The 18,985-nt window shown below is 44.4% G+C and overlaps 1 protein-coding gene across 1 annotated transcript in view; it reads right to left on the bottom strand.

Annotated features, from left to right (window-relative positions):
* Positions 1–10,229, bottom strand: part of LOC309336805 (cadherin-related family member 3-like) — a 46,774-nt gene extending 36,545 nt beyond the window's left edge. The window contains exons 1-2 of the mRNA XM_081853158.1: positions 10,084–10,229; positions 9,373–9,461 (exon numbers count right to left, since the gene is read on the bottom strand). The gene's annotated coding sequence lies outside the window, so the exon portion shown is untranslated. The remainder of the gene's footprint in view (positions 1–9,372; positions 9,462–10,083) is intronic.
* Positions 10,230–18,985: the final 8,756 nt, after the last annotated feature.

Here is an 18,985-nt window from a genome sequence, read left to right as displayed (position 1 = left end):
GAAGTATTGCTGTGTTTGAATGCCCAGTCCATCCCTATGCAAGTGAACCCACAGGACAGTAGCAATAGTAGCAGAGATCTCTATACAACCTATATAAATCTATCAAACTGTTATCCCCTCTCCCTTCAAACGTTACTCATAAAGCAACATTTATTTTCTGACTGTCTTTTCTGGAGGGTGGCTGAATTTGCTTTTGGTTATCACCGGCTCTTTGTATTACTTTCTGATTTTGATTTAAATCCTATAGTAAGTCAAATGAAGGAAGTTCATTGAAGGAAATTTCCTCATCCCCTCTATTCCCCTGCTCCCAAAGCCTCTCTGGAGAGTAGCGGGAGGGGGCCTGTGGGATGTGGCACAGGGGGACTTGCTGGGGAGAGAAGAAAAAAACCTTCTGTAAACTCCCTAAAGATCCAGTTCTGATTTATATCAGGGGGACAATTAGCATCATCACCCGCAATGATGCTGAGGAGGAGTCTGCCCCTTGAGAGGAGTCTCTGGCTTGCTGGACTCAATGCCTTCCTTCTTGACATACAGAGTACTTCCGTTATATCCTTCCTTGTCCTTCTTATAGAGTTTATAGCTGGAGATAACTGTTAAATTGTGGGTGAACATATGAGACAACACAGCGATTCTTCAGACAGCTCTTGTTTATTCACAGGCCAGAACTGAACTGAAGGGTTCAGCCAGCCTGCTTATATAGAGCTCCAGTACAACGCAACAGTAGCAACTTTCTGTAACTATCCAATCCCTTATTTGCATATGTGGACCTGAGTGAAAACTATCTACAGTATCCCCCTGCTGGCCCAGGGTGAGAACTTCAGTACATAACAATAACCATGTCCCACAGGTTCTCTCCCTTCCACCAGGTTTCCACTCAGGGCCAGCCCTTCCATGAGGCAAAGTGAGGTAGCTGCCTCAGGCGGAAAATTCTGAGGAGCAGAAAGTGGCTAGAAATGTTGGCCATGCAGTCTAGATTCCTTCCCTAGGGTGTGGAGGTGGGGCTTTGTTCCATCACCAGTGCTTAAGAATGATTCAGTTACCAACCTAGTCAGATTTTGTGCACAGAGTGGGGAATGCCCAGGCAGCAAAATGGCTTGGGCCACTCCTGTGCCCACTATTTCAATGCCATCGCCGAAGACCAACTGCTGTCCCCTAAGACCATTGTGCAAATTCATACGGATTGGCTTTCTTTTAATGTAAAAGAGAAGAGTTATGTCACAAAAGCTTTCTCCCCACCACCCGCACAAGCAAAGTGTGGCTAATGGCTTGTTACAGTTTGATATACTTCTGTTTACAAAAGGACTCACATGGTTACTAGGCAACAGAAAGACTGGAAGTCAGCTGAAGGAACAAGGAAGTTTCCTGCTTGAGTTTTTGGAACCATCACAGCCAGCAAGCGAGAACACAAATAGCCTCTGTATTAGAGCAATTGGCTTGACTTTCTTATCAGCAGATGGACAGGCTGATGCTCTCTGGAGATTTTTTTAAGTCATTAAGGACACATTAAGGATTGAAAGCAACTTTTCAATCCAAGTGATTTCAATCCAAATGGTTTCAATGAGAGAGCAAACATGTTAATTACCTCTCACTGAAATGTGTGAGATTTAAAAGTGCTTAAATTTATCTGGGAGACTTCCAGGTTAGCACCTCTGGCAATGGCGGAATTCCTCTGATCAGGAGGAATTTACTCCGTGGAAACAGGGTCTGGCCACCACGGCGAAGGCGGAGACCCACTAAAAATCACAGGCGGGAGAAGCCTGTGAACCTGGGATTCGGCTGGCACCTTTTGTGCCTCCCCTACTCGCAGGGAGACCCGGTTTCGGGGATCTGGAGCGACATGGGGTGAGCGGCGCGGTGCTTTGAATTGATTGCTTCTTTCACGGAGTGAAGTCGCATTGCTGTTGCCGGAGAGCGCTGACTTTTTCCTGTGGACAATTCGATTTTAAACAACTACCCGTGAGTAGAACGGAAAATTGGATCTATAAATGTCTTAATTTGGCACCGAAACGGGAAGGTTTTAAACAGGAAGTCCGCCTTCCCTTTTTGTAAATAGATTGAAGCAAAGACACTGCAAGCTAAGGTCTTGGAAAGTCTTCCGCAAAGGATTAAACTTCCATCGATTAAAACTATTAAACCCCCCTTGGAAGCAGGAGAAGAGGGGGGAAATTTTGGATCGCACAAGCCTGCAGGAGAGAGTGATGAAAATTAAATCATCACCCCTCTGAACCTGGAAAGGGGCTGCCAGTAAGATTGATGTTTTGAAGTTCATTGGCTGTGAATAGAACGTATCTTGACAGTTAGCTAAATAAGAGAAATATATTGTTTCCATTGTCCTCTTCTGCGTTTAAAAAGGAGGAAAAGTAACTGAAAATTGAAACTATATTTACTGTTTGAACTGTGCTTAAAAGGATTGACACAAATAAAAACTGTTTCCCTCTAGAGGGAGTCTTTGAAACGGTTATAAGAGCTGAGCTGGGGGAACCAGCTGCAAGATAAGAGACTGTGAGAATCAGGGACTGACCTTGGACTATTTGAGAATGTCGACAGAAGAAGCTTTAGTGATTGCATTATGCAAGATAAGTTACTCGTTGGAACAACTCCACAAGAAGACAGATGTTATGACTACTAAAATTGATAACTTGGGACAAAAAGTAACTAACTTGGGACAAAAAGTGACTAATTTGGGACAAAAAGTGAGCATCAATACAGAATTTTTTCAGGATCTGATACAGGAATCTACTTTGACAGGGCAAATTGTCGAGAAGGCGAAGGAGAAAGTTGCTGTTGTTGAACCTAAAGTAATACAAGTGGGAGCCCCAGCCTTACAGAGGCAAATTGAGGACTATAAGTTGAGGCCTTTTATGATTGAATTTAGAAAAAGTCAGATTTTGAGGATCGGAGCCCTGCCTGGACTGGAGAAGGAAAGTTGGATAGATCCCTTCATGCAGGGATTTACTGACTTTGGGGATTTGGACTTGGGTCGTGAGGAGATTAGAGCTGTGGGGGCCTTTAGATTTGGAGGAATTTTGAAACATGCCCTGAAATACCTTATGGATTTTAGATTTAACCATGGAGATTTGGTTGACCTGTCGAGAAGGAATAAAAGCATTGCTAGGTTGGAGCTTCCCCAAGATCTGCTCTTCAGTATCAAAGGAAGGAAAATAAGAACAAGATCAGTAGAAGATAAAGTAAAGTGCATGTACAAATATGAAGCAGACCTGCAGAAGGGACTTGGAAAAGAGTTAAGAGCCTCGGACAGAAGATCACCAGGTTGATGGACTATATGGAATTGACAAATGACTGGCAGTATCCGAGACCAGGGAGAAGAGATGGTGGAAGAAGATTGGAAAAAGTTTAAAGTTTATTTTTAGAAATATTGTAAAATTACTGAGTGTTAGAAAAATGTTGGAATGAAATCCTATGGCTTTAGTAGAAATGTTATAAGGAGTTAAGCATAAATAAGCATTATAGTATTAATGGAAAATAAGGGTAAAAATAAGTTAAGATATTTATATGACAGAAAATAGAGAAAAATGGAAAGGAATGGCTGTAACAATTAATAGAAGTGGAATACAAAAAGGGAGGTGAGAGGAGGTCGATGAAACAAGGGTATGAAAGATAGAGTACTGAAACGGTATCATGTATGTTTTTAAATTGTTTTTGTTTTGTTTTGTTTAGGTCAATGTGACAATGGTGTGTTTTGTATTGTTTATATATTGTATTGTATTGTTTTTTCCCTTTCTTGTTTTTTTTTCTTTTTTTCTTTTTTCTTTTCTTTCTTTTTTGTAAGTTTTAAAAGTAATAAATATTATTTAAAAATAAATAAATAATAATAATTTGTTCCGGGGAAAAAAATCTTTTTGCAACTCTATTAACCCAGAAAATCACAGGACTTAAGTGGTGGATTTTTGCACGGTGTGGCAGTATACATTTCTTTCCAGCTATTTTCATGGGAGAATCATGAGGGAACAGAAGGGCAGGGGGTTAGCAGCACCACCCAATGACATTTGTTGTTGTGTCACACCATGGTCACTGGTACAAATGAGTTTCAGTGTGACACCCCAGGATGTCACCAAAAAGCCACAGTTCCATAACACAACAGGTACTTCAGTGTGAAAGCAACATTAGAAAGCAGGACAGAATTGCTAGCATTGTACTCAATAATATTAATACAGTGGTACCTTGAGTTACAGACGCTTCAGGTTACAGACTGCGCTAACCTAGAAATAGTACCTTGGGTTAAGAACTTGGCTTCAGGATGAGAACAGAAATTGTGCTCCGGCGGCGCGGCGGCAGCGGGAGGCCCCATTAGCTAAAGTGGTGCTTCAGGTTAAGAACAGTTTCAGGTTAAGAACGGACCTCCAGAACAAATTAAGTTCTTAACCCGAGGTACCACTGTACTATGAACTACAGATTTATTAAACATAAATCAAGACAAAGAAACATGTCGTCTCTCCTTGCCGTCTCCTTGGAGAGAGAGTCAAAGCAAAAGAAAAACAACACAGCGGAAGTTCAGCTTGTGCCAGCAAACTGTGCTGGAATGTAAACAGACATGTGACAAGTAACAATCCCAGCCTGCCACTAAAGGTGGAATGGAAAATCCCAACAAGGCGACCCTGCAAGGGCAGGGGGGGGCTCTCCAGGCGCTCTGGGGCTGCAAACCTGCAACCCGGGTAGAGGAGGAAGAAAAGGGGTGCCTCTTTTCTTCCTCCTCCTCCTCCGTGGCAGTGGTGTCTTCCTCCTCCTCATGCTCCATTTCCCCCTCATCGTCACCCACCTCCCTTTTCCCACAGGGCCGCCTGCCTCAGAGCCTCGCAGCAGTGCAGAGCACGAGGAAGCAGCAACTGAGCAAAGCCAGGTGCCTGGGGGGGAACAACGTGTACTGGGTGGGCAGCCCCCTCAATAGCCCTAGACTAATCCAAGGCTGCCAGGCACACACGCAGAGCGGAGCTGGCCAGCTGCCTCGTCATCACCTCGCTGGCCCCAGACACAGAGCCCACAGCAGAAGAGCCCATGGCACTTGGATGGGCTCCGCTCTCCCTGGACTACAACTCTCCTCCCCAGATACTCAGCCTGGCGCTCTTCAGAGCTCGACACCCGGGTGTCCCACACCCCTTGAACCCCCAGGTAGAGGCGGCCCTGGCCACAAAGTCTGAAAACAAAAGATGAATTTGGCAACTAGGCAATGTATGTACAATGAAGAAACCTGCCCCAGGACTCTGCCCAACTAAGAATTATCTGGGAACTTTTGTTCTCCAGTGCCTTTAGTCAAGCTTTCTAAGTAACCCTTAAAGTTTCAGAAAGGAATAAGGCAGGGGGAGTGATGATAGTTTTGAACTAGCAGCCTGCCCAGTGCCAGTTTTACGTATAAGCTAAACAAGCTATAGCTTAGGGCTCCACTTTCTTGGCCCCCCCAAATGTCACTATTAATATACTTCTTATTAATTGTATTTCAGTTCAACAATTACTTTGATAAAATACATATTTTGTTATGTGCAAATGGCTTTAGATACGTATTAGGGCCATAAATTACCATATAGCATATATTCAACACAAAAAAGAGCGACAATTTGTTGTTGACAAAGGACAGCTGGACATACAAAGGTCCCCATTTCTTTCAGCAGCTTAGGGCCTCATCAAACCTAAATCCGGCCCTGATTTAATAAAAAAAAAAAATCTGGATTATGTTTTATGTTTTTTTAAAAAATATCTGGATTATGTTTTAGATACAGTATTACCACCTAATCTTGCCATATGCCTGGAATTTCCCGGTCATAGCTGGGATTTGGCCATTGGAAACAGGGCCTGGGCAGAAAGTGCTTAAATGTCAACACAAGTCTTTTCCCTAAAGTAGAACCACTGAAATACATTGGTTTCAATGGGTCTACTCTGTGTGGGGCTTGGCTGAATACAACCAGTGCTTTATCTCAGCACTGTGGGATTTGATAAGGTCATCCAGGGACATAAACAAAAATAATAATGTGCACATACTTCTTAAAGTGGATTAGTAGGCCATTGACATTTGAGGCACTAAAGGCGCACAGCTCCATCTCTGAAAATGGAAACTCCACAGAAAAATTAGCTAAGGCATTTCTGCTGTGGTCAGCAGCATTGTGAACTAGTCTGCCGCCTGGTGGCCAGTTTGCCTTTAAAACCCAAAGACATGGTTTACAACTCACCACCACCACCTTTGTTCTGCTGTAGTAATTTCCGGGATCGAGTCTTAAGGAGGGTATGAATGTTCAGGAGAAATGGTTGCAGCAAGACCAGGAAACAACACTGGCTAGTACTTTCCTATTCTTTCTATGTCTCCATACCTGTTATTCGAGCTGGGCAAAGCCAGTGTGTGTGGTTTATCACCATTTGTTAGAAACCAGGCTGAGGAGTACTGCTCTGATGAAGAATTGTGGGAGCCTCCCCCTCCCCCTCCCGCTGACCAGGATCCTGAATCTTCCCAGGAGCAGTGAGACAATATAGATTTGGAACAGTGGTTTGCAGAGGGGCATAGTTCTGAAGACAAAAGTTGGGATGAACTGAGGAGTGAACAGCTAGGAGAAGAAGAACTGGGAGAGAGAGTTAACTGACTCTCTTTCTTGCTTGAAAGTCTACATCTGCCCAGTCCAAGGTCACGACGAGCAGATAAGGTGGCAGCCCAGAAAGCAAGGTGGTTGCGAGATCAGGTTGCAAGGCGCTGAAGTGACTAGGGGGGAAGTGGGTGGAAACCTTAACTGGGAACACCGCCATTCCGAGAATGGCTGCTTTGTTCTTTTGCTGTGATCATTAAAGACTCTTTAAATGGTAAGCGACTCTTTTTGCTTTGTCCTGCTTTCTACGGCCAAAGGGGCAGAGGAAGCTGAGTCCTTGAAGCCTGACACTGTCCTACATTTGGAAAACGTGCTCTTGTACCCTCTGTTTTTCAGCATCCTTCGGAAAAGCCACCTTCTCCACAAATCCACACTTTAACAGCACATTTTAACTCTCCCAAATCCACAGGGTGCCTGTGCTTCTGATATACAGTATGCAACTAGCTATACTGGATAATTACACCAGTAGCAAGCACAAAATGGAGCCACTGAGAAACGAGCAGGAGGTATCAACATACTTGGGGATGTTTGCAGAAATGCAAACAACTCTTGAGGTGGGCAAGTAAACAAAATGAAACAAACCCCAGAAGCCAGAACTGAAAAACAGAATTGGGAAACCCTCTAATGGTGCACCCTCTGAAAGCACATGGCTGTTTGGCTGGCACATTGAACAGGAACCCTTCTCTGCAACCTTTTGCTGCCGGTCCCACTTGTTAAAATTGTTTGTTTGTTTTAAAATAAATTTCTGTTTCTTGACATAGCTCTCAAACTGAGGTGGAAATGTGAAGAACTGAAAAATGAGAAACTGGGAGAAAACAAAATGGACATTCCTAGTAACAACACCACTGAAATAAAACACAGCTGCCCAAAGACAATGCTAAATTCCACTTCACGAGGACTGATCTATCATGTGGGATCCACTTGTTCAAGGGGAATGGGTCTATGACCTGAGGCTGGATATCTTTATTTTTATTTTTTGCATTGAAGAAGGTAACAACATTTAATCTGGGCTGGAGTTGTACTATTCCCACTGGTGCTATAATGTCATAAAACAAGAGCAAAAGTAGACCTGAGGGAGTCGTGCTCATTAGCGGAACATCCAGTTTTGAATAATGTATTCTTAAAAATACATTACATACATTCTTTAATAATATATATATTCTAGCCTAGCATTTGAAAAACTTAGCATGAATTTCCCCAAAGGTTTTTTGTTTTTTAAAAAGAAAACAACCAAGGGAACAAGCTATAATCATAAATAAAGCTGATGGCCTGTTCCATACCTTGAAAAATGCCTTGCTTGTGTTTTAAGTTTGTTTCATAGCTGAATTATCAACCACGGAAGATGGCAGTTTATAATTAAAATCCAAACTCTTCCTTAATTACAGGTATCGCTAAAGTATCGTTCCTTGCTATATAATTACTCCTTGTGGAGATGACTAATTATTTTATTTTATTTTTGAAATGAATCTCCTAGTAAAGTAGAACCCAAAATGCAGGGCTGCCAAGGCACAATATGTGGCCCAAAATTTTAGGGGAGAACCTAAAATTCTTCTTTTGGAGAATGTGGCGGAAGGGGCGAAATCTCAGGTCAGGAGCCAGGGCAGGCTGTCTTCTCTTTCCCCCGGCCCGCCAGTTCCATTCTGCACTTTAAACCACCCAATTATTGCAGTATGTTGCTCAGCCCTGTCTCTCCCTCTCTCTCTGTGGGAGCGTTAGCCTAAGGAGCAGCAAGAAACACAAGCAACTTTTTTTAAAAAATGGAATTACGTTTCTTCATGCCTGGTGGGCCTGCAATGCCCTTGGGACACGTGCAGGGCTGGCTTACCCATAGGCACTAGGGGTGTGGGGCACCCGGGCGCTGGGCTCTCATGGGTGCCAGGCCCAGAGTCTGGGGCCAAGATTTGGAGTCCAGGGATTGAAGAGCCAAGCCACTTGACAGCCGCTGCCGAGTGGAGCAGAGCCCATCTGAGCGCTGCAGGAGTTTCTGCTGCGGGCGCTGAGGCAGCTGGCCGGCTGTGCCCTCCTGCACATCTGGGATTGGCAGGCCGTCGAGAGGCCTGCCCAGCGCACACACGCTGCTCAAATGAGCAAGCTTCTGTGGGGATTGGTCTCCACCTGCAGCGGCATGGGAGAGAGTTGTGTGTCCCCACCAAAAAAAGCTCAACAACTCTGAATCCTCCCCCCAAAAGCTCAACAAGTTTTGCCTGCCCCCCCCCCCCCCGATGGAGGTGCTGGGCAGTTTTTTTGCACCCCAGCGCCACATATGCTACAGACAGCCCTGGACACCTGTGAGCAGGACCTGGGCACAACAGCACCCTGTGTGCCTCGCTGCTACCCTGCCCCACAGTGCCCCAGTCCCAACCAGCTAAGGAGCTGTGACACCCGTGTCAGGAGGGCATGGTCTCCAACCCACCATATGCATCACTGCTGTTCATGTCTGCAATTTTGACGCGCCTGTGGGATTTATTTATTTAAGACGTGTATAACCCACCTCTCCTCAAAGAAGCTCAAGTCAGTGCGTACGACTGATCCCGTGAAGGAGGTTAGAAGGAGAGAGGGAGAGCAACTGGCCCAAGACCATGGTTGAGTTGTCTTCCCAGTCCCAGACCAACATTCTTAAGCACTGTGCTACATTGCCAAGAGTTCTGTGTCTGTGTCACACACGACAAACAAACCTTGTCCATTCCCCCTATATTCAATTTAAAGAACATGGGGGGGGAGTAATTTGAGACCCCCACCTTATTTCCGTAGATTAAGCTATAGAAGTCTAAGAGTCATTGAGAATTACCTTCAGAGGGGCTCCCTCAGGATCTCTGGCAGTGACTCTAAAAATTCCAGTGTTTTGCAGGGTACCCTCTGTGATATAAATTTCAGGAGCTGCAAATAAATATTGTTGATGAATCATTCATTTGTTATTATTATCTAATCATCTGGCAGCTTTAATTCCCACCTATGGGCTTATTTATTTCGATTTCTGCCCCTCACACTGTCTCTTGGGCAATGTTAAAATCCTGAAACAATCAAAACAGAATTGGCCATGCTAGCTAGGGTTGATGGGATTTGGAGTCCAGTTACATCTGGAGGACACAGTGTTTCTTACCCCTGCTTGGGATATTCTACATGGATAGAAGGCATCCTAGGAGCAAAGGTTGGACCCTGAGTCTGCCTTCCATGGACAGATTTGCCAAAGGGTTCCAGGGGAGTTCTTCCTGGAACAAAGGAAAGGCAGGGCCAATGCAAAACACACCATTGCCTGAGGTGGAGCTATGATTACTTCTCTGTAGCAACCCCATGACTTGGGCCTCCCCTCTACTACTATACTCAGGAAGAGAAAGCCAATTCAGAACTCCAATAACATAATACAGTCATACCTCGGGTTGAATATGCTTCATGTTAAGCGTGTTCGAGTTGTGCTCCGTGGCAACCCGGAAGTAACAGAGAGTGTGAACCTTTTGAAACCAGCCATTGATCATGCCATCAAAATGTAGTTGCTTCATACCTTGGCTAGGCTGAGTGAGAAGCCCAGTGAAGACAGGTGGTTCATTGACATCAACAATCTGGACAAAGATGGTCTGAGAAGCCGAACTCCCCTTATCATCTCTCACAAGGATGGGAATTGTGTAAAGACTTGTGACTTCAAAATCCAACTTGGGTAATGCAGTCGTCATTAACTGGACAGGTTAGAAATTCAGAAAACTAAGTGTGAGTATAAAAATAATAATACACAGACTACTATTTCCAGCTTGTAGCATTTTTCTTATTTTACCCTGTTCAGCAAAACTGAGATGGATGTGAAGCTAGCAGTTCAGCAGCTGTCACTTATGTCTTCTCTGCCTCAAGAGCTGAGTTATACTGAGCCCTAATTTGTAGACTGTTGAGAGGCATTCATATGAACTCGCCCACTGTGACCAAGGGGGCTATGCCCATTAGTGCCTCTGTAAGAAAGCACCACTGAGATGCATCTTCTGTTTTAAAAAAAAAAGGTGTGGTGAGATTCTGGGAATGAGATCTATTGTATCAGGGATAGAGAACCCCTCAATATGTTTTTGGGATGCCAACTCTTAGCTGCAGATAGCATAGCCAGTGGTCAGGGCCGTGGGATGCTGGATCCAACAACAGGAGGGCCACAAGTTCCCTGTCATTATATGACCTAAAGCCTGGAGCCCATACTTTCTTCTCTGCTCTACCAATTGTACGAGTTAATCTGGTCTGTGACCGTTTAATAAAATTTGATTTGATTTGATTTGATTTGATTTGTACAGTCTACTCCAGGCTTCCTCAACCTTGGCCCTCCAGATGTTTTTGGCCTACAACTCCCATACTCCCTAGCTAGCAGGACCAGTGGTCAGGGATGATGGGAATTGTAGTCTGAAAACATCTGGAGGGCCGAGGTTGAGGAAGTCCTCGTCTACTCTATACCACCACTATCCATGCATGCACAAACAGGTCCTTTACTGCCTTTTTGGAAGCATCAGCAACCGGTGCAACCCAAGAGATGTTTTACATTATTTTAAATGTGTGTATATGGTCAGGTAATATGTCTGTCAGTGCCTTCATCTGCAGCAACATGGAGGCTGCACTTCTGATGCCTGGTGGGCAGGGCCGGATTTAGGTTTGATGAGGCCCTAAGCTACTGAAGGTAATGGGGCCCTTTGTATGTCCAGCTGTCCTTTGTCAACAACAAATTGTCACTATTTTTTATGTTGCAGAACGTGAAGAAGGGGAGGGGGATGACCAACAAAAAGGGGGGGGGTGATAGGTAAGGGTGCCGTTTACAGCCCCTTTGATTTGAGGAATATTGCATCAAGCAAAGCAAGAATTGGTGGGCCTGTCCTGGAGGGAGTGATGGGTTGCCATCTGTGCTTCCGGTCCTCAGGGAAACATAGTGAGTTGGGCTTCTGATTTTTGTATGCTGCTTGGTAACCACCTGTAAGAGGAGCTTGTGGTGATTTATGGACCTAATAGGTATCTAAAGCCATTTGCACATGTTGCCCTGCAACCAGTCCATGAAGAATGTAGGCACCCTATATACAGAAATGAGCAAACCTGTGATATTTTAGGGAGTAGGCTAAGTAATGGGCAGACGAGGCCCATTACTTACATCATAGGAGCCTACACAACACAAAACACTATTTGTTTTTTTAATCTTATATTTTGGAAATGTACATCCAGGTTTTTTCCCTTTTAAATTTTTTGGGGCCCCCCACAAGAGTGGGGCCCTGAGCTATAGCTTGTTTAGCTTATACGTAAATCCAGCACTAGTGATGGGGGAAAAGGTCAAGTGGTAGGCAATGCATATAAGCTTTGAGGCTTCTTGCACTTTTTTCTATGATTACCATCCACAAACACCTGCAAACTCCAAACTAAAGGTTAAGGTACAGGTAACCCTGACCGTTAGGTCCAGTTGCGGACGACTCTGGGGTTGTGGCACTCATCTCGCTTTACAGGCCGAGGGAGCCAACGTTTGTCTGCAGACAGTTTTTCTGGGTCATGTGGCCAGCATGACTAAGCCGCTTCTGGTGAACCAGAGCAGCGCACGAAAATGCCGTTTACCTTCCCGCCGGAACGGTACCTATTTATCTACTTGCACTTTGATGTGCTTTCAAACTGCTAGGTGGGCAGGAGCTGGGACCGAGCAACGGAAGCTCACCCCATTGCGGGGTAAACTCCAAACTAGATGTAGTCAAATTAGGTTTTATTTCATTCTTGCATTCTTATACCCAGTGCGCAGTAGCTGACCCTTGCTGGAGGAATTTCTTTCCTTCCTTCCTTCCTTCCTTCCTTCCTTCCTCCCTCCCTCCCTCCCTCCCTCCCTTCCTGTATCTATTAAATTTATCTCCCACCCTTTTCCTCCCAAAGGGGCCCAGGATGGTGAACGCATCTGTAATCAGAAATACAATTCCAAATAAAATAAATACAAAATTTGCTGAAAACATCTAAACATCTGAAACAGATTTAAGAACAGATGCATAACCAAATCACGTGTCTGGATGGGACTACCGAAATAGAAAAATTTTGGAAGGCATCTAAAGAACCACGGTGATATTGCCCACCTAATGTCAAGCAGTGTTGAAGTCAGCAAGCCCATGCTTCAACATGAAAGCTTTCGGGGGTCTAGGGAGACACTGCGCAGGTAATGAAAGGATGATACACAGTCAGGAGCTGCACCATAACAGCATATACCAGTACATCAAGGTTCTTTTCTACTTGAGCTCAGTGCTAGTTCCACCATAAAAATTAATAAGAGACAGACACAAACACCATCCCAAGTTTGGCTTACCACCCCACATTCCCAGCTTATTTTCTGCAGCTAATTGTGCTCTGACAGGTAGCAATTGGCAGATTATAGAGCAGAGCGTTCCGTGCCTCTTTTCAAACTGATGTGCCTATGCAATCAGTGCATTTTGTTGCCTTACTATTGTTTCCTGGCGAAATCGCTGTTGTTTTATTTGACTGACTGCCCAGATCCCCCTGCTAGGTGGAAGGAATAATTGTAAAGTAAAACGAGCAAGGAGAGAGGAGTTCGACAATGGGTAATGATATGATAATGCAAAATACAGGAAAGCACAATTGCTCGCTGGTGCATGATAAAAGATGTCAGGGAAAAATAAATATATAACACAAAGCAACAGCCGCAGCAAGGGTAAACTGCAACTGTTTTCCTCCACTGCTACTTTACAAATTCATCCTTAAGCGACAAGTCCATTTTTAAAATGAACTAACAAATAAACACCTGTCGAGTTTGTCAACTCGTCAACACATGTAGAGGAATCAGCTTGCGGTTTCTGAATGAGGAAAAAAAATCAATGAAAAATACAAACGGATCATCGTACATTACTAGTTGAAGAAGAATCAGTTAGCAAATAAACCACTAATCACAATTTCCCCCCTCAAATAAATGGGTTAATTCATGAAGAAAATCGCATAGTAACAATGATCACTTTAATCCACACCCACCACTGATGTGCATCCACTGGAAAGTTGCCCGTGAGAGGTTCTGGAAGGTTGCCCTTGGGATGAAAAAGGTTCTCCATTTCTGGCTTATAGGTTGTATTTGACTGCCAGTCTGGTATGCTTCCAAATTTGAAACTGGGGAAGGGAGAGCCATCTTGTCCTTTGCCTCAAGCAGGAAAATGACTTGGGTTGGCCCTGGTGCAGGGCAGGCCATGTGGCACACATTGCTCTGTCCACTCCCTGCCCCTCAGTATCTGCTACCTGAGGCAGCCAATTCACTCCATCTAATGGTAGGGCCAGAGGATGAGATGGTTGGACAGTGTTCTCGAAGTTACCAGCATGAGTTTGACCAAACTGCGGGAGGCAGTGGAAGACAGGAGTGCCTGGTGTGCTCTGGTCCATGGGGTCACGAAGAGTCAGACACGAGGACACGGCTAAACAACAACAACAATGGTGGGGCCAGCCCTGCATTGAGCGTTCCTCTTGAAAGATAATTTGACCATAAATTGATTTATTGTATTTCTATTCTGTTTTTCATTCAAATGAATCTCAGAGCATCTTACAAACAATCAATAATAATAATATCATAATAAGACATAATACCTACTGCCTCCCATGCCGTTTTTGCTGTGTTAGCATCACTGAAGTGACCTCCCTGGGGCGCAAACCTGGGCAGTGTGTATGGAGGTCCTAGGCTGCCCAGATGACAAGGCCTCTCGGCCCAAAGGAAAGCAGAACAATACATTTAGCACTAGCCTGGCTACAGGAGTTGCCAGAAGGAAGCATACAAGGTGCCATCCTTAGGCGGTTGCCTTAGGAACTCCAGATTTGTGTGGGGTTTACTCCTTAACCCTTTCTTCTCCCAAAGATACTCCACAAGGTAGCAGGTATTGATTGTTCCTCAGAAGTGCTTTTCTTCTAGAAAACAAAGGTGCTGGTACTGTGTACCCTTGAGTACCCCCAGGGGGAAAGCACTGTTCCTCAGAGTTTGCTCCCGAAGCCTTTCCATGAATATAGCCGCAAGGCAGTGGAGATTTGGGATTATTATTATTATTATTATTATTATTATTATTTATACCCCACCCATCTGGCTGGGTTTCCCAGCCACTCTGGGTCAACTCCCAACAGAATATTAAAAACACGATAAAACATCAAACATTAAAAACTTCCCTTAACAGGGCTGCCTTCAGATGTCTTCTAAAAGCCAGATAGTTGCTTATTTCCTTGACATCTGATGGGAGGGTGTTCCACAGGGTGGGTGCCACTACCGAGAAGGCCCTTTTCCTTCAGACTTTTCCTTCTCCTAGATGGGCTACCTTCCTGGGTTGATGAGTCCCATGTGCCCCTCTAAAACGTAATAGAGCATCACAAATAACATGGACAAACAGTAAGCCTTGGCTTCTGTCAGATCTTGTTACACTTTCATCTTCTTCCTCCTCACATCTTAAGTAAATAAATAAGCTCTGGGAATGGAAGTTTCCAAGAAGTTCCAGGCCCTTGCCACAAATGAAAGGAGTATACAGTATTTCCAGTGGGCAATGTGGGGTTTTGATCAGATGTAATTAACTATATCCATTTAGTACAAATACCCACCTGCCATTGATCTGTGCCCTTTGGAATAATGACAAAGGGATGCTTTATTGGGTGAGCATTAACTATGGCTGGTCCCCCAACTAAAGAATTGTGGTCAGGAACAACCACGGTGATGTTGGTTACTACCGTATGCTCAGGTGCGTTTTCTGCCAAAGGCCAAGGTCTTTCAGACATTACGCTGAGTAACGAGAGACCTGAAAGAGAAGTTATATACCACTTTGACACTTTTCATCATTTAACCTATTTCAGTTTTTCAATGCATTGCAGTCCGTTTGCCAATATTAAACTTATTACTTTATTAGAAACAAACAAAACAAGGCAGTTGCAGCACAATGATAACCATGTCCACTCAGAAGTAAATCCTGTTTACAGTGGGTCTTACTCTCAGGTAAGAGAGTTTATGATTAAAGTGTACACACCATACATTTAAAACAGTTTAAGGCATGTAACTTCTCTCAAAGAATCCTGGGAACTGTAGTTTGCCCCTCACAGAGCTACAATTTGCAGCAGCCTTAACAAACTGCTATCCTCATGGATTCTTTAGGAGAAGTCATGTGCTTTAAATGTGCTTTAAATGTTTGGTGTGTATGCAGCTGGTTCCCTGCATCACATCTTAGCTATTTGAACCAGATGTTCCTTTTAAAAAGTACATAAATAGATAAAGGGGGATCAGCCAGTTAAAGAAGTCTTGATTGATCCTGTGAGCTTTAACCAATTAATCCATCTTTTAATTGATTAAAACTGCATACATTTGTACACGAGTTGTTTTAAAGCAGTAAAACAACTGACAGTAAGAGCTGTTTGAAAGTGGAATTTGCTGCCAAGGAGTGTGGTGGAGTCTCCTTCTTTGGAGGTCTTTAAGCAGAGGCTTGACAACCATATGTCAGGAGTGCTCTGATGGTGTTTCCTGCTTGGCAGGGGGTTGGACTCAATGGCCCTTGTGGTCTCTTCCAACTCTATGATTCTATGATTCTGTGATTCTGTGATTCTGTGATTCTGTGATTCTGTGATTCTATTCTAAAGCAGCCAACCTGCAGTCAGTCCCAGTTCACACTCCTACAGGCAGCTGTATATTAACTGGTCCTCTCCATCAGTGGCCATAGAGTGCTTCAGGGCAAAACAGGCTCTCGCCTTTTGCAAGGACTTCTTCAATGGGACTTAATTCTGAGTAGATACGTTTGCAGTGTGAGTTGAGATTTGCCTGGTTCAGATATCATCTCCACAATGAATTCACTAGGTGATCTTAGGCAAGCCCCTGTCTCTCAGTCTCATCCCCCATCTATAACCCATGGGGATCAGAATTCAGGCTATTGAGAAATCCAGGCTTGGCTCCAGCTACAAACTTCAGTGGGTGCGTGGTGTTCACATCAAAGAAATGTTCAAGGTGTCCATTTTATTGTGCATTCATGAAGGTTTGTACTCATGATGATGTAAGGGCCGGTATCCTGCTTTCAATACCATTTGTGCCTGTGGAAGTTCCAATACTGTTTTGTTTCCAATCACTGCATGCCCTGTAGTTCACTGCTGGAATCCTGCAACTTTTCATGAATGTTCTGCTTGTCAGGAGCTCAGCCTACACTCGAGTAGGATCCTGGTAGAAACACATGCCCAACTGGCAAGTTCTTTCCCTCCTGGTCAATTGTTTGAGAGCTTCAAAAGCTTTCTTCTGCCTGAACATCACAGCGACCAATGCCAACCGACACTGGCACACTTAGGGATCCGCAGAGTTTGCACACCATGAGTAACAGACCTCAGCAACTCAGCATTTTGGCTAATCTACTTTATTTACATATAAACACACACGGAGCACTGCAACATGGCTCCATCTCTCTCTAGCATCAGACAGCGAAGAGAAAAAGAACAAAGGGCAATAATCCCACCTCATGGAACACAGTAACACAAACATCCTGTCTCCGTCACTTCCCACTCTGTGGAGTCAAAACATATACCGTCATGTGATAGACAACAATCCCATGACTGCAATCATGGAGCAGGAATTCTAACACTGCTTTTGCCCCGTTATTGATGTGCTATAGTGCAAGAGTGCCCCTCTAGATGGCAATAATGCAGTGGCATCGCAGAACGACTAACAGAGCAAAATGCCTTGTGGATACTCCAGTATAAATTCACCATTATTGCACTATTACAGACAGTGTCAATGGCATGTTGAAGAGTACACCCACAGAAAAAAGCAAAAAAACCAACAAAAAACCAACAACCCCAACCCAGTCTGGAGGGGCCCTATGAAGACCCAAGCATTTACAAGGCTCCAGAATTCTTTTCCAGTTTACATTAAAATCCAAGAAAAAAATGAATTAAACAAAGTTTACTAGCTGGGGCAGCAGCAGCAGCAACAACAGCAACAGCAGCAGCAATTATTATTATTATTATTATTATTATTATTATTATTATTATTATTTGTTGAATTTATATACTGCCCTATACCCGGAGGTCTTCGGGAATGGTGTTTTGACCATGGGAGAGAGACATCTAATCTCCCCCTTTCTTCCCCATGCAATGCCCCTGTATTTGCTTGCCATCCCCTATACCCTGGAAGTTAGAGGACACAGTTCTGTGCGTCATCATAAAGTTGGCTTGGCTTTGGCAAATAAGCAGAGCTATTTCAGTGTAAAATACTTCAGCTTGTTTTCTCAGCCAATCGATCCACTGTGAGCTGGGAGGAAGTTGCCTGTTTCTAATCATAATACTGACCTATCTTGCAAGGCTGTTCTAAGGAGAGCAGGGACAATGTATGTGAAGAACTCGCTGAATATTGAAAGCACTGTATTACATACCCTCCAACATTCTGCATGAAAATAGGGACGTGCTATACTACTATAGGGACGTGGGTGGCGCTGTGGGTTAAACCACAGAGCCTAGGGCTTGCCGATCAGAAGGTTGGCGGTTCGAATCCCCGCAAATGGGTGAACTCCTGTTGCTCGGTCCCTGCTCCTGCCAACCTAGCAGTTCAAAAGCATGTCAAAGTGCAAGTAGATAAATAGGTGCCGCTCTGGCAGGAAGGTAAATGGCGTTTCCATGTGCTGCTCTGGTTCACCAGAAGCGGCTTAGTCATGCTGGTCACATGACCCGGAAGCTGTACGCCAGTTCCCTCGGCCAATAAAGCAAGATGAGCGCCGCAACCCCAGAGTCGGTCACGACTGGAGCTAATGGTCAGGGGTCCCTTTACCTTTACCTATACTACTACTACTACTAACACCCGGTAAAGGATCCCTGGACGGTTAAGTCCAGTCAAAGGTGACTATGGGATTGTGGCACTCATCTCGCTTTCAGGCCGAGGGAGCTGGAGTTTGTCCACAGACAAATGGGTCATGTGGCCAGCATGACTAAACTGCTTCTGGTGCAATGGAACACTGTGATGGAAACCAGAACACACGGAAATGCCATTTACCTTCCCGTCACAGCGGTACCTATTTATCTCCTTGCACTGGTGTGCTTTTGAACTGCTAAGGTTGGCAGGAGCTGGAACAGAGCAACGGGAGCTCACCCCATTGCGGAGATTCAAACTGCTGACCTTCCGATCGGCAAATGGAAGAGGCTCAGTGGTTTAGACCACAGCGCCACCCACTTCTCTACCACCACCACCACTAGTACTACAATAGCAGTTCAGCCAACTTAATATTCCACCTCCTCTGTACCAGTGCAGTGCTTTTGCAGAGAGAGATGTCACCTATGCTGATGCTGTTGGAATGGTGCTCATAACCAGCCATTGGGCAGATCAAGTAAAACCAGATTTCAGCTAGGTTTGGGACACAACAAATCAAAGCGTCCTCATGGACAAGAAATGAATGTAATTGTAGTCTGGTTACCTTGGAGATGGGGATTTGGTAAAGAAG

Source organism: Podarcis erhardii, assembly GCF_964252035.2.
Source record: "Podarcis erhardii genome assembly, chromosome: 2".
Taxonomy (NCBI): domain Eukaryota; kingdom Metazoa; phylum Chordata; class Lepidosauria; order Squamata; family Lacertidae; genus Podarcis; species Podarcis erhardii.
Note: the sequence above shows the minus strand (reverse complement) of the source record. Positions and strands in the feature narration are given on the sequence as shown.